At 37.0% G+C, this 14,443-nt stretch overlaps 1 pseudogene; it reads left to right on the top strand.

The window, feature by feature from the left end:
* Positions 1-4,639: 4,639 nt before the first annotated feature.
* Positions 4,640-11,933, top strand: LOC132178810 (beta-amyrin synthase-like; annotated as a pseudogene).
* The last annotated feature ends 2,510 nt before the right edge of the window (positions 11,934-14,443 follow it).

The following is a 14,443-nucleotide window of genomic DNA, read 5'->3' as shown; positions in this document are numbered from 1 at the left end:
ATAAAGTAAATTAAGTTTTAATTGAGATGGTTGAGGGGTACCGATCGGTACCTCGCGAGTCGCGAGGCCCTTAATTAGAAGAGGAAAAAATAAAAGCAGAAATTCCAATTACAAAAAATGTTGTCCATTAATTCTCCACAGGGTGGTCGAACAAAACTGGAGCAAAACTACCTTAACAGGTGGGAGGTAGAAGCCTCCCAACATTTTTAAAAAGCTCACAAAATATTTGTGTGAGTATTCTTTTTGGATCATTTTTTTTAAAAAAAAAACAAAAAAAGAAGATTTGTCCTTCCCTCCTTTCAAGTTCTAGTTTCGCCCTTTTGTGCGAACAATCTCGTTTTGGCTATTAGGATGGTTTGGTCACTCCTAAGACATTCTTTGAGAGTGTCTAAATCACCCCTTTAGACATTTCAAATGGACTTGTTAGAATATTTTATTTTCTTCTAGTTGCCTTATATGTTCTAGGGTTTAGTTTAGGGTTTCTTGCTTATCACTCATAGCCTCTATATATATAGGGCTGTTAAGAGAGCAAGCCGCAAGCTCGGGCTCGGCTCGCATAAACTCGGCTCGTGCTCGACTCGAATATTAAATGAAGCGTTTCGTGAACACGAATCCTGGTTCGAATATTAAACGAAGCTAGCTCGGCTCAACTTGGCTAAGTTCATGAACAGCTCGTATAAGGCTCGAATTGGTAGTTATTCATATAATTCCTCATATTAATATTAAAAATTGTTGATTTTTTTTTTTTTCTTTCTAATAGCATCTTTTTATTATAAAATGATGCATATCCTATCTCTTCGAAACCAAGTGCCTGTATTGACTCGGGTTCCATACTCCGCTAGCCAGACTAAGCAAATGCTCATATACAAGCTGGCTTCTTGAGCCGTTTAAAAGTACTTAAAGTTTAAATTTATAATTAAAAAAATAATAATAAATTAAACAAATTAAATTAAATATAAGAGCCAGCTCGTGAACTGGCTTGGTTCGGCTTGACTTATTATGAGCTCAAGCTTGAGCTCGATTTTTTGACTCGTCCTTAAGCTCGGCTCGAGCTCGAGGTAGGGTAAAATTTAAACAAGCCGAATCCAAACAAAGGAAGCTCGCTCAAACTCGGCTCGTTTACACCCCTATATATATATAGAGATCTCTGTAATCACAATAATACAACCAATTATTATTAATATAATGTAGTTCATTGTTTTCTTACACTCTTTCTCTCTTCCCACTCTCATGCTTCCGTCCCAATATATTCAACAATATATTTAACATGGTATCAAAGCTATTTAACATGGTATCAGAGCCACTTTCTTATGGCCTCCAATAAACGTCTTTGACATTTTCCAATGCTCCCTCTGACAACCTCCCTTTTCCGGTCGTCCGCACTCCACCAAGTGGTTTTTTGCTCAAAATCTCTTTCATGCCTTCAATGTAGCCTCATATGGGAAAATTTATCTCAGATTCATGCTTGCGAGTCCTAAATCTACAAATCTATGGAAGTTCCACCGCCATCGGCCGTCCCACGTGCCTCCACGCGCATCCGACAGTCCCTGCAAGCGTCACACGCATCGCCACTGTGACTCTTCTCGACCAAATAACCACCAAACGTGGTGTTTCGGCCCCAGATCGGTATATCTGTGCAATTTCAGTCCATTCCAGACTTGCACGTGCTCCCACACACTGCTAGGAGAAACTGCCGGTGAACCCACGCGCCTCACATGCCGCCACTGCCCTAGCCGGTGCTACACGCTCCACTCCAGATGATAGTGATTAGATGATTCCGAGTCTAGATCCAAAGAGATCTCAACCGTCCAGGTTTCTATGCACCCTTACGCGCCTCCCGAAGGTTCTGTCAGTCTTTCACCCGCCTCCCATGGTATTCCGCGCGCCTGAAGGGTCTCACCACGCGCCGGTAGCATCTCCCACATGCCAGACGCTCCTTGCTCTTTATATCTGCCATGTGTCCCTCAGAGAGCGCACCACGTCAGCCCTAGCCCTCTACCACGTGTCATATCCAAAAAAAAAAAAATAAATAAATTCAAACTCATCCGGATCCAATATTTTCGACCTGGTCCAATGGATTAGAATCAGATCGTCTCTTTTGGGCCAGACCGACCCATTCAACGATCCACGGGCCCACGTAACCGGTCCAATCGGATCCATCCAAGGCGCTCCAAAACCGGATTCTAACCAGGTCATCGGGTTCAAATAAAGTCATCTCCAACTTGATCCAAAACCAGTTTCTAACCGGGTCATCAGGTTCTAAACCGGTCCAACTGGGTCAATCTATCCAACCGGTCCAAATTAGTCAACCTGGTTCAACGGGTTAGACCCAGTTCATATCATTTTCGGGTAAAGCTATATGGTTTTGGCCTATTTTGGCCCAATCAAACCGGCCCAACTTAGCCTATTCTATAAGGCTCCAATTCAAGTCTCAGGCACAGTCCATGGCCGAAATCATTCACTGCCACCAGCAGCCACTGCTAGCCTCCATTGCCGTCGTCCTTCGCCTCAGGCCGCCACTCTCCAGCCATTACTCTGGCGAGCCCAAAAAAAAAGAAAAAACTGGCTTGAAAATGAACGTCATGCATGGATGGATGCTGAAGATGGAATCCCCTCGCCATGGAGGAGGGACATGCAGCTTTTGTCCGAGGGGCGGCTCAATCATTTCTCTAGCTATTTTTTATTTAAATGACATGTGTAACAATATATATGATTGATATTGCTGTGACACATTAACAGATTCTGTCAACATTTTTTACGACATGAACTTATTTTTATTTTTTTTAGCTGACCCACAGAAAAAATAAAAACAAAAACCCATTGTAAATGCAAATTTCCAGAAAAATAAGGGAGTTGTTACCATTTTTCTTTTTATAGAAGGAATCGTTAATTCCTATTGACCCAAAAATTAATTTTACATGTCATTTTCCTTTTTTCTTTCTTTTTGATTAGTTGTATGGTAAAACAGATGTACCTTAGACAGAGGAATTTTGGTATTAATATATGGTTCATAAAAAATAGAAAGCATCCCTATACTTCATGATTTCACATCGGAGGGTTTGACAAATAAGTACATTTTCATTCGGTAACCTAAGAGCATTCACATTGGCTTCAATAAATTAGTTTTTTTTTTTTTTTTTTTAACTATTTCTTTTTTCTTTTTTTTACTATTTTAACCGATAATGTAACCAAAAAAAAAAAAACCCTCAACATCCTGCTCAATAAAATGACTAAGGATTTGTTGAGGAGCTATAGTATTGTAGCTCAACAAAACATTATTTATATTTATAATAAAAAGAAATATTGCTCACTCTCTTCATTGAGAATTGGGAAAGTATATATATATCACTCTCTTCATTGAGAATTGGGAAAGTATATATATATATATATATATATATATATATATTAAATAGAAAAGTGAAAGTAAATAGCTAAAATGTTGAGCCGGATATAGGTAATTTGAAAAAAGTTGATAGTTAAAATAGAAAAATATGTTTTTTAGCTAAATTTTAACTAAATATTTGTTGAGTCGGATGTGAGTGCTCGAAGACAAGAGTGCAACGTTCACTGTTCTTTTCAAAAGTTTGTGATTGACTTAAATGATGGAGGCCACGAAACTCCAACTCTTTTGGTAAAGAGAGATCTTATGGTTCATATTTTAATTGAATATAATATATCATTGTAGTTATTTGAAATTACGGAAAACAATAATTTTAGAGGGGGGGACTGGTAGTGGCCTTGGTCCCTCCTCCCCCCCAGATTACAAGGAAAAAAAAATTAAGGTAAAGAAAAATAATTTAAGGTATTTTTTGCCAATTGATCTCTTCCCAAAAAAATTTTGAGCCTGAATCCTTACAAATTCAAAGCTGGCTCCGTCCCTGTTGAGTTCTAATCAAATTTGAAATAATGTGGACATAACATATGAACGAATAAATGTGGATGAGTATAACTTCTATATGGTTGTGGAATAAAACTCTCGTTTTATGCCCACCATTCAGAAGCTGACACCTTAGCTTGGAACACAATAAGAAAAAAACATACAACTACACCTAATTATATCAAGTTATGTTATTATTATTTTTTTAAAAAAGAAATAAATTTAGAGGGCCACCCAGGGTGGCCGGCAAGCCCTCACTTAGAGAGGTGGGGCGGCTCGCCGCCACCCCGGCCTTTCTAGGGTGGCGCGCGGCAACCCCAGATATGGTGTGGGTGGCCCGCGTGCCACCATCAGATCTGTCTGGGGTGGTGCGTGGCCACCCTAGATGGGCCGGGGGTGGCACCTCCCTCTACTCACGCCACCACTGCTACCCACACCTCTGCCGGTAATCTCTCTCTGGCGTATTTATCTGCATCCGGTGGATTGGTTGGTTTTTTAATGTTTAGAACATAGTTATTAGGTGTTTTGGTTTTAGTTTCTTAAAATCTACTAGATGAGGTGTCAGGATTTTAAAGGAAGGCAGAAAACATAAGTTTTCTGCCAAGACCGTATAGAAGCACCATAACATTACACCAAAATAATGGACCCCACTATAGATAACTGGCTCATCCATGGAAGTTGATGATTTATGCTCACCCCACAAAATAGTGAAATACAGTTAGTAGATGCCATGCAATTATGAACACCCAAAGTTGGCACATCCTCGATCGGCCTTATTGCAATTCTATAAAAGGTTTTCGTAATGGGATTTTTTTTGCTCAAATTAGTTTGAAAGAAAGTGATCATAAGGAAGAATATGTGGAGGCTTAAGATAGCAGATGGTGGAAAATGCCCTTATATCTTCACCACAAACAACTTTGTTGGAAGGCAGACATGGGAGTTTGACCCTGAGGCTGGTACCCCAGAAGAGAGGGCTCATGTTGAAGAGGCTCGTCAAAATTTCTACAAGAACCGGTTTCACGTGAAACCTAGCAGTGATCTCATATGGCGAATGCAGGTATACGTACCCTCATCCTCTCTCTCTCTATGATCTATACATACTAAAAACACTTACTTTCCTGCATCAAAATCTTTGCTGTAGAGTAGGGTAACAATTCGTGTTTACATTTGAGGTTTGAGTTGTGTCGATATATAAGTATAAAACTATAGGTCAATTCTAACCCGATCAATTTAATTAAACCGGTTAAACTCATCAATGGCTCAACCCTAACTAACTAACTAATTTAGTATTAAGTTCGTGTAAGTTCACGGGTCATGTCAATAATTAGTACTAGCCCTATGTTGTGTGTCGGGCTCAGGTCATGTCGGAATATGGGTATAAAGCTATATACATTACAAAAAAACCAATTTTTCTTGATTGAGATTTATTGACGTGTTAAGCTCATTTACACGTCAGTAAAGTTTATTGACGTAGCGTTCTTGACGTGTGTTCAACGTTAAAATTAAATAGGGGTGTCCCTAAATGTGATTTCTTGACGTGTGACTGTTTGCCACGTCATTAATTTTTGACTTGTCAAAATTGACAGATCAATAAATTACTGACGTGTCAGTTTTGACACGTCAATAAATTTATTGACATGAATTGTTGACGTATCAGTAAATTATTGACATGTCAGAAATTGACAGTCAATAAATTTGTTCACGTGCCAATTTCAAAATGTCACTAAAGTTTAAAAATTATTAAAAAAAAAAAAAATTATTTTTTATTTTTTTCACCATCATCTCTTTCTCTCTCTCCGGAGAGAGAGAAAGAGATGCTGGAGAAATTAACGAAGGGATCCCTTCGTTTCTCCCTGGAGAAACGGATCCCTTCGTTTCTCCAGCTGGAGGAACGAAGGGAGAGAGACAGAATGGCGTGCTCGCCATTCTCTCCTTTTCTCACACTCTCTCTCTTCTTTTCTCCTCAAAAGTAATTTTGAGAAGAAAAAAATAAACTGTTACTGAAGAGAACCAAATACAGCTCCGAAACATGGCCTAATTTTTTGGAAACCAAAATTCTGAGAGACACTCCATTTCTTTTCTTCATTCTTCTTTCCACAGTTTTCTGAGCATCCAAACTGAGAATAACACTAAAACTTAATCGAGAGAGAGAGGTAACTCGCTTCGACACGGCTGAGGAGAATGGGCGGCTTTAGATCTGGAGAAGAAGAAGACTTCAATAGAGAAGAGGGAGATTGAGAGAGGAGAGAGAGTGTGTCGGAGAATAAAAGAAGAGGGAATGAATAAATAATAAGAAGAGGAAAAGAAAGAGGGAAAAAGTTGAATATTTAAGAGAGATCTCCTGCTCATTTTTAGTGATACGCCAACATTTAATAGTCAAAAAATTATTAAGAAATTTTTTTTCTTGACGTATTACATTTGACACGTCAAGAAAATACATTGAAAATAGTAAGAGAAAAAAATGATATGATCACTTATTTTTTTTAAAAATACTATTTGAATTATTAATGATATGGATCAACCTTGATTCAAACCATTTAATTAAACAAGTTAGATCAACCTCTTAACTGTAACATGTTGATTTAATACTAAATTTGTATCAGATTCGGAAGTCGTATAAAATATTATATAAAATATTCATAATATCATGATATATTGTAATCTAGTGGCTTTAAAATTCAAAATATCATGAGATATCTAATAATTCAGAAATTGTTTACTCTAATATATATGCTCATTTCTTTGTCAAAATGATTGCAGTTTCTTAAGGAGAAAAACTTCAAACAAACAATTCCTCCAGTAAAGGTTGAGGATGGAGAGGAAATGACAAATGAAAAGGCCACAGCTGCACTGAGAAGGGCCGTCCATTTCTTTTCGGCCTTACAGGCTAGTGATGGCCATTGGCCAGCTGAAAATGCTGGCCCATTATTTTTCCTTCCCCCCATGGTGAGACTCATAATTATTATCATTTTTTCTTTAAAAAGTATAATCAATATTGTGATCATCACATAATCAAACATATATTTTTTTGGGATATTCACGTAAAAGTATACATCAGGGAACTTTTTGTGATACCGAGAGAAATCATCAACAACATAACAATTTTTTCTAATGATATTTAACAAAAAAACATCTTCTTAGATTGACCAGGCTATGAACAGTACCATTGGATCAAAGACAACCTACCTATCTTTGACTTGTTTTGGTTTTCATCTTAATGCAATTGCTAATTGTATTCTTTTTAATGGGAAAAAAATGCAGGTAATGTGTTTGTACATTACAGGACATCTTAATATTGTGTTTCCTGCTGAGTATCAAAAGGAAATCCTCCGATACATATACTATCATCAGGTGCATATTCTTGGAAGCTTTACATGTTAATTATGCAAACAAGATTAAAATTTTTACTGAATTACTTGCTTCCTTTCCTTTGTGTGAGTGTGTGTGTTTAAACTATCATGTTTAACAAATATGTTGTAAATTTTGCATATTGTAGAATGAAGATGGTGGGTGGGGATTACACATTGAGGGCCACAGCATCATGTTTTGCACGGCTCTTAGCTACATTTGTATGCGTATACTCGGGGAAGGACCCGATGGTGGTCAAGAAAATGCTTGTGCAAGAGCGCGAAAATGGATCCTTGATCATGGTGGTGTAACACACATACCTTCTTGGGGAAAGACCTGGCTTTCAGTATGACCATGTTTCATAAATCTAGTCATATATATATATATATATATATATATATATATATATATAGGTTCAAATATTCACTATGCAGTATGCATATTTTTTCCTTTTGTTGTAGATACTTGGTGTGTACGAGTGGATTGGAACCAACCCAATGCCTCCGGAATTTTGGATCCTTCCTTCATTTCTTCCCATTCGTCCAGGTTTGTACATATTTGCTTACCACTTCATTGTATTTCCTAAAAATGTCAGTGTACTTTAGATCCTTATTGCATAATGGAATGTTTTTTTTTGAAATTATTTATTTTAATGTCGAAAACTAAGAATAGTGTTTAACTCAAAAATGGTTAGCACTTCTGTTATACAATTGCCTATTCCCCCAAAATGCAGCAAAAATGTGGTGCTACTGCCGCATGGTGTACCTGCCCATGTCATACCTTTATGGGAAAAGGTTTGTAGGCCCAATCACACCTCTCATTCTTCAATTGAGGGAGGAACTCTACACTCAACCTTACAATGAAGTTAATTGGAAGAAAGTGCGTCATCTGTGCGCAAAGGTGAGTTTACCTTAATCTTCTCTGCATTGTTGATAATTGCTCATTGCTACATATACGCTTTTCAATATTTTTCCAATGCATTGATTGTGCAAAACTATATATTGTTACAGGAGGATCTATACTATCCCCATCCTTTGATACAAGATCTGGTCTGGGATAGTCTATACATATTCACTGAGCCTCTTCTCACTCGTTGGCCCTTTAACAAGTTGGTAAGAGAGAAGGCTCTTCAAGTAACAATGAAGCACATTCATTATGAAGATGAGAACAGTCGATACATCACCATTGGATGCGTGGAAAAGGTAAATTTTATGATCATCTAATCAAGGTAAGCAATGTAGAGCATCGATTTGGGCTATATTACAGTATTCCTAAAGCCATTTGTATTGAACAGGTCCTATGTATGCTTGCTTGTTGGGTTGAAGATCCAAATGGGGATTACTTCAAGAAGCACATTGCTAGGATGCCAGATTTCATATGGGTTGCTGAAGATGGAATCAAGTTGCAGGTCATGATCAGTACGCATATTTTGCAAAAACAATTGCAGAATTAATCTTTTGACTATATGTTTAACATTTGAATTACACTTCATATTGAATTATGAATGAAGAGATTACACTAAATTTCTTTCTAGGGTTAGTTTTGTAAATATAACTATTCAAACTCTGGGATAAACCCCAAGCTCTTGCTTTCTAGCTTCAAGTGATCTACAAGTCCGAAGTCTTTGCAAGAAAAAATAAGGGATCCCTGACTTTGATATATACCATTTTTATGCAGAGTTTTGGGAGTCAAGTGTGGGATGCCGGTTTTGCAATTCAAGCTTTACTTGCTAGTAATCTCACTGATGAAATTGGACCTACACTTGCGAGAGGGCATGACTTCATCAAGAAATCTCAGGTTTTATTTTCAATTCTAAAAGCATCTCTTCACCATAATCATCAAATCTACCTTTTTGCTTAAAAAATAAAAACTATTCAATATTCATTCAGACTAGTTATTCCATTTTTCCCTTACAAATTATAAAGGTCAAGGACAATCCTTCTGGAGACTTTAAAAGCATGTATCGTCACATTTCTAAGGGATCATGGACTTTCTCTGATCAAGATCATGGATGGCAATTGTCTGATTGCACTGCTGAGAGTTTGGTGGTAATTAACATTTTTTAAATGCATCAATGGGGTAAAATTTTGCACCTTCTCCGTAGTTAATATGTTACTCATCAAATTCGCTTTTATTTCAGTGTTGCATGCTTTTCTCCATGATGCCACCAAAAATTGTTGGTGAGAAAATGGATCCCGAGCGATTTTATGATTCTATAAATGTCATACTTTCTCTACAGGTGAGGATTAACTTTCACTATTGTAAAATTATCGGTCAACCCAAAAGCTTAAGCTAATGAAAAATTGTTGATACACTACAAAAAAAAGGCAATCTTTTGACGTGACAAACAGTGTCCATTTTTTGCCACGTCAGTAAATGTTGACGTGCCAAAATTGGCACGTCAACAAATTTTTTTTTGACGTGCCAAAAGTGGCACGTCAACATTTATTGACGTGTTGAATACAACACGTCAGGATTTATTGACGTGTCAAATATTGACAGTCAGTAAATTTGAATTCAATTTAATTTTAAAACTTTTATTTAAATAACTTACATGCGAATTCAAATAGTACCCCTTATTTATAAGTAAGGCTCAATACGTAGACTATTATTTACTTAATATTCTAACATCATTCCTCATGCTAGGTTCAAACTTCACCTTAATAAGTGAATAAATAAGACTCAACACGTAAAATATTTAATCGAAATGAAAGGCAAATGAGGAGACATGGTTCGAACTCTGAGTCAAGATACCACTTTAAATCCCTAGTTGTCCCAACAGTTTAAATTAATAGGAAATAATTGATTGTAATAATTTATTCAATATTCTAACAACTAGCACTGTATTTAATTTGAACTACAAATATTTGGAAACTATCGACATATATAGGAAACCCAGGCTGCATTTGGAAACTTTCTGGAAGTTTCATTTATCTAGTGCAGTGTTTATTTCTTGAAGTATTTCACTGTGTTCATATCGATAAGCTCTATTGTATGGTTTAATGCAGTGTAAAAATGGTGGTGTATCTGTCTGGGAACCAGCTCGAGCCCAAAAATGGTTGGAAGTAAGTACCTTAACATATTGAAGTAGCCTTGAAATATGCTTCATAATTATTTAAAATTTATAAATTCACCTTTTTTGTATATTAATGGATTTTTTTCTTTTTTTTTCTTTTTCCCATCAGCTGCTTAATCCCATAGAATTTTTCTCGGGTTGTATCGTTGAGCATGAGTACGTTGAGTGCACCGGATCAGCACTCGAAGCTGTAGTTTTGTTTAAGAAGTTATACCCTGGGCACCGGAAGAAAGAGATCGAAGATTTCATAGAAAATGCTGTTCAATTCCTTCGAGACGAACAAACGGCGGATGGTTCATGGTATGTTCCTCCACTGGTTTACTAGATATGTTTTTGATATTTGTCTGTTTTTATATGGATTTCCCAAATAAATCTATTACATGATGAAGCATTTCCACAGGTATGGATGTTGGGGAGTTTGCTTCACATACGCTACATGGTTTGCACTTAGAGGATTGGCTGCAGTTGGCCAGACTTACAACAATTGTCCGGCTATGCGCAGAGCTGTTGATTTTCTACTTAAAGCACAAAGAGATAATGGTGGTTGGGGAGAGAGCTATCTTTCATGCCCAAACAAGGTAATGCTTTTACTAAGGGTGAGAATTCGTATTTGCATGCCAGGTTCAGGTCTTATCGAGACATGGGTATAAGACTATATAGGTCAATATTAACTCAACCCATTTAATTAAACGAATCAAACCCCTCAGCCCTAACCCGCTAATTTCATATTAAATTTGCGTCGGGTTTATAAATCGTGTCAAAAATTGTTGACCTCAAATGTTGAGTGTTGGGTTAGTGTCGTGTTGAGGCATGAGTATAACACTATATAGCTCAACCCTAACCTAGCCCATTCAATTAATTAAACAGGTTAATTAGACTCATCAATCCTAATTTTCTTAATTTTGTGTTAAGTTTGAGTCGAATTTACAGCTGTCAAAAATTGTCAACTTTAGTTTTAACATCATTGTCAAAAATTCTTTGTGCTTGATTATATAATAGGAATATGTACCTCTTGACGGAAACCAATCAAATTTGGTACATACTGCATGGGCAATGATGGGTCTCATTCATGCTGGACAGGTGAGTAGTTCATGTTTTAAAAATCTATATCATGCTGTCATACCACATATGCTTTTATGACATATTCTGATGTTAAAATTGTATTTGTAATAGGCTGAGAGAGACCCGACACCTCTTCACCGTTCAGCAAAGCTCATAATTAATTCTCAACTGGAAGATGGCGATTTTCCTCAACAGGTACCTCTCTTTAACTAAGCTTCAAATTTCAGGTATATCATTCCAAAGCTTTCTAACCATTCATCACTCTTTCATGCAGGAAATTAGTGGAGTCTTCATGAGGAATTGTATGTTACATTATGCAGCATACAGAAATATTTTCCCATTGTGGGCTCTTGCAGAATACCGCAAGCGTGTCCCATTGCCATCCAGAAAAATTTAAATCAAGTGGTGAACTCTTAAAGAAAGCAAGATGAGAATTCTCTTAATTACTTTTTCTTTAGCGAATGTGTTGATGTTGTGGCCAGTGAATGTGTGTCAATGTGTAGTATCAGGTGATTAGCTGGAGAGTCTGTAAATGTGTGTTTTCTTTTGAATAAATAGGTCGTTCATATATATATATATATATATAAAATAAATGAAAATTCTTCGTTCGGCTATAAGCCTATACCCGTGTGCTATTTCAATCCAGTCCAATTTCATATGACTGCAAGTTGTTTCGCTCTTGAACTCTAGTGGCCCACCTAGCCACTCCTAGCAAATGGGGTGGCCTATCCTTTTTACATGGGTTTTAGACCCATTTGTTTGGAACCCGACCATTACGGGGCAAGTTCAAGAAAACCCTTAAACCTGCTCCACTCCAATGCGTGCCCACCCCTATTGATGATTTTGAAGGGATCAACCTCCGATTACTTTAGGCAAAATTATGTTTATTCTTCACTGAATTGCCATACGGCCAGACTTATTTAGGTAAGAAAATATACGGTTTAGCCAATCAGGAAAATAGCCTATTAGGGAAATAAAAGCAAAATATATTGATACAACTTATTAAAAAAAAAAAAAAAAAAAATCTAGGGTTCCTAACAGGGATAAAGAAAAAGATTTCTCCTTCCCCCTCGCCCACAGTTGCGAGGTAACCCTAGGAGCACCTATGCCACAGCGTGGTCTCCTCCTCCCTCTTAGCAGCACCGCGTTCTCGGCCAGTTTTTACTTGACCCTCAGGTAAAAAAGCAACTGAGCAGACATATTCATTTGCCCTGACAGATATAATAGAGAAATGCTATGGGTCAATGTTTTTCTCATATTTGGCACATCTCATGTTACAAATCAATCATTTGATTTGTGAACTTATGTGGATCTCGTATAAGTTAATAGTGGACCTCACAAATTTAATGATTGATTTATTAAATTTGTAGAAGAATATTGGCAAAATATGATAAACTTATTAACTCGTAACATTTCTCGATATGAAATTCGTATTAATGTTTTGACTTTTGAGTGGCTAAAGTCAACCAAGAGAAAATATATATAAAAAAATTTTAAAATTTTTTTTTAAAAAAAGTCAATAAGCACAAAAACAAGCAAGATGTTAGAAGAAATCAAAGGGAAAGAAGACCTTCACATTGGAACTTTGAAACTTCAGCCACTACAAAAAAATCGGGATTTTGTGACTTCAGTTTGGTGACTTGCCAATTGCTAAACACGTCACTAATTGGATGGTGACATGTCATTAGTGACGTGGGTCACGTGGCATTAATCTGCCGGTCTAAAATTGGATTTGGTGATCTGTCAATTGACGAACACATCGCCAATTAGTGACATGTGAAATTAAACTCGTCATCTTTTAAAAGGTGACGTGTGTAATTTTGGCAGGTCACCAAGGCTTTGAATTTTTATCTTATATATGCATGCATGCCAGGATCTTTTCATTGCGGGCACTGAAACCTCAGCAGAAGCAATGCAATGGGCAATAGCTGAGTTAATTAATCATCCTTGTGTGTTCAAGAAGGTCAGAGAGGAAATAGAATCCGATGTGGGAAAAACTAGACATGCTGAAGAATCAGATATCCCAAATCTCCCTAACCTTGCAAGCGGTTGTGAAGGAAACACTAAGACTATACCCAACAGGCCCTGGAGTAATGAGAGAATGCCGCCAAAACTGCAAAATCAATGGGTTTACCCGAAAAAACTGCGGTGGCAATCAATCTTTATGCCATCATGAGGGATAAAGATTCATGGGATGATCCTAATAAGTTCCTCCCAGAGAGGTTCTTGGTTTCCTTCAAGGATCAAAGTGAAGTGATCAGTGGACAAAATTTCAATTATGTTCCATTTGGGGCGGGGAGGAGAGGGTGACCTGCATGACAGGACCAACACTGGCATTCAGCTTGATGAATGCTACGGTTGCATCTTTGGTTCAATGCTTTGATTGGAAGGTTGATGGAGATGGAGATAAGGTTGTTATGCAATCTGGACCAGGCCTGTCCTTGAGCATGCTTCACCCACTCGCAGTTCATCCAGTTCTTCACTTCAACCCATGTGCTCCTTCAATATAATCGTAATTGATAAAATCAAAGCAGATACATTCAGTTCTGATTTGATTTTTTATCAACCATATATATCATTTTGTATTCTCTCTACATCTCTATAAATAGAGACCATTTCGTATTGTAAAATCATCCATTGAATAAAAGCATAGTGTAGCCTTTAGGGCTATATACGTGGATATAATTCATAGACCGAATCACGTAAAAATCATTTATCTCTATTTTATTTTATTTCCGCTTTTACTTTTATTTCATTGTTATTTTCTTCAGGTCATTGGATTTACACCTAATGCCAAATGTTGTGCCAAGACAGTAACAAATGAATACCAAACTATTGGGACACAGTGTCGCTCCCAGCAATTTTTCTAAAAACATGCTCATTCGGTGCAATGTTAATTAAGGTCCATAAAACACTTGAGCTTGTTTTCCTTCACCCACCAATATTTAATTTTAGGTGGATTTACAGCTAATGGTCCTACACAAACATAAACATGTAATCATGTCTAAGAGACAACTTTTGGTGAAGATGACTAGGAGCCTGTTTAGTTAACAAAGAGTTGTATGGAGCATGCCTCGAAA

This window comes from Corylus avellana, chromosome ca1 (assembly GCF_901000735.1).
Source record: "Corylus avellana chromosome ca1, CavTom2PMs-1.0".
NCBI classification, from domain to species: domain Eukaryota; kingdom Viridiplantae; phylum Streptophyta; class Magnoliopsida; order Fagales; family Betulaceae; genus Corylus; species Corylus avellana.
Note: the sequence above shows the minus strand (reverse complement) of the source record. Positions and strands in the feature narration are given on the sequence as shown.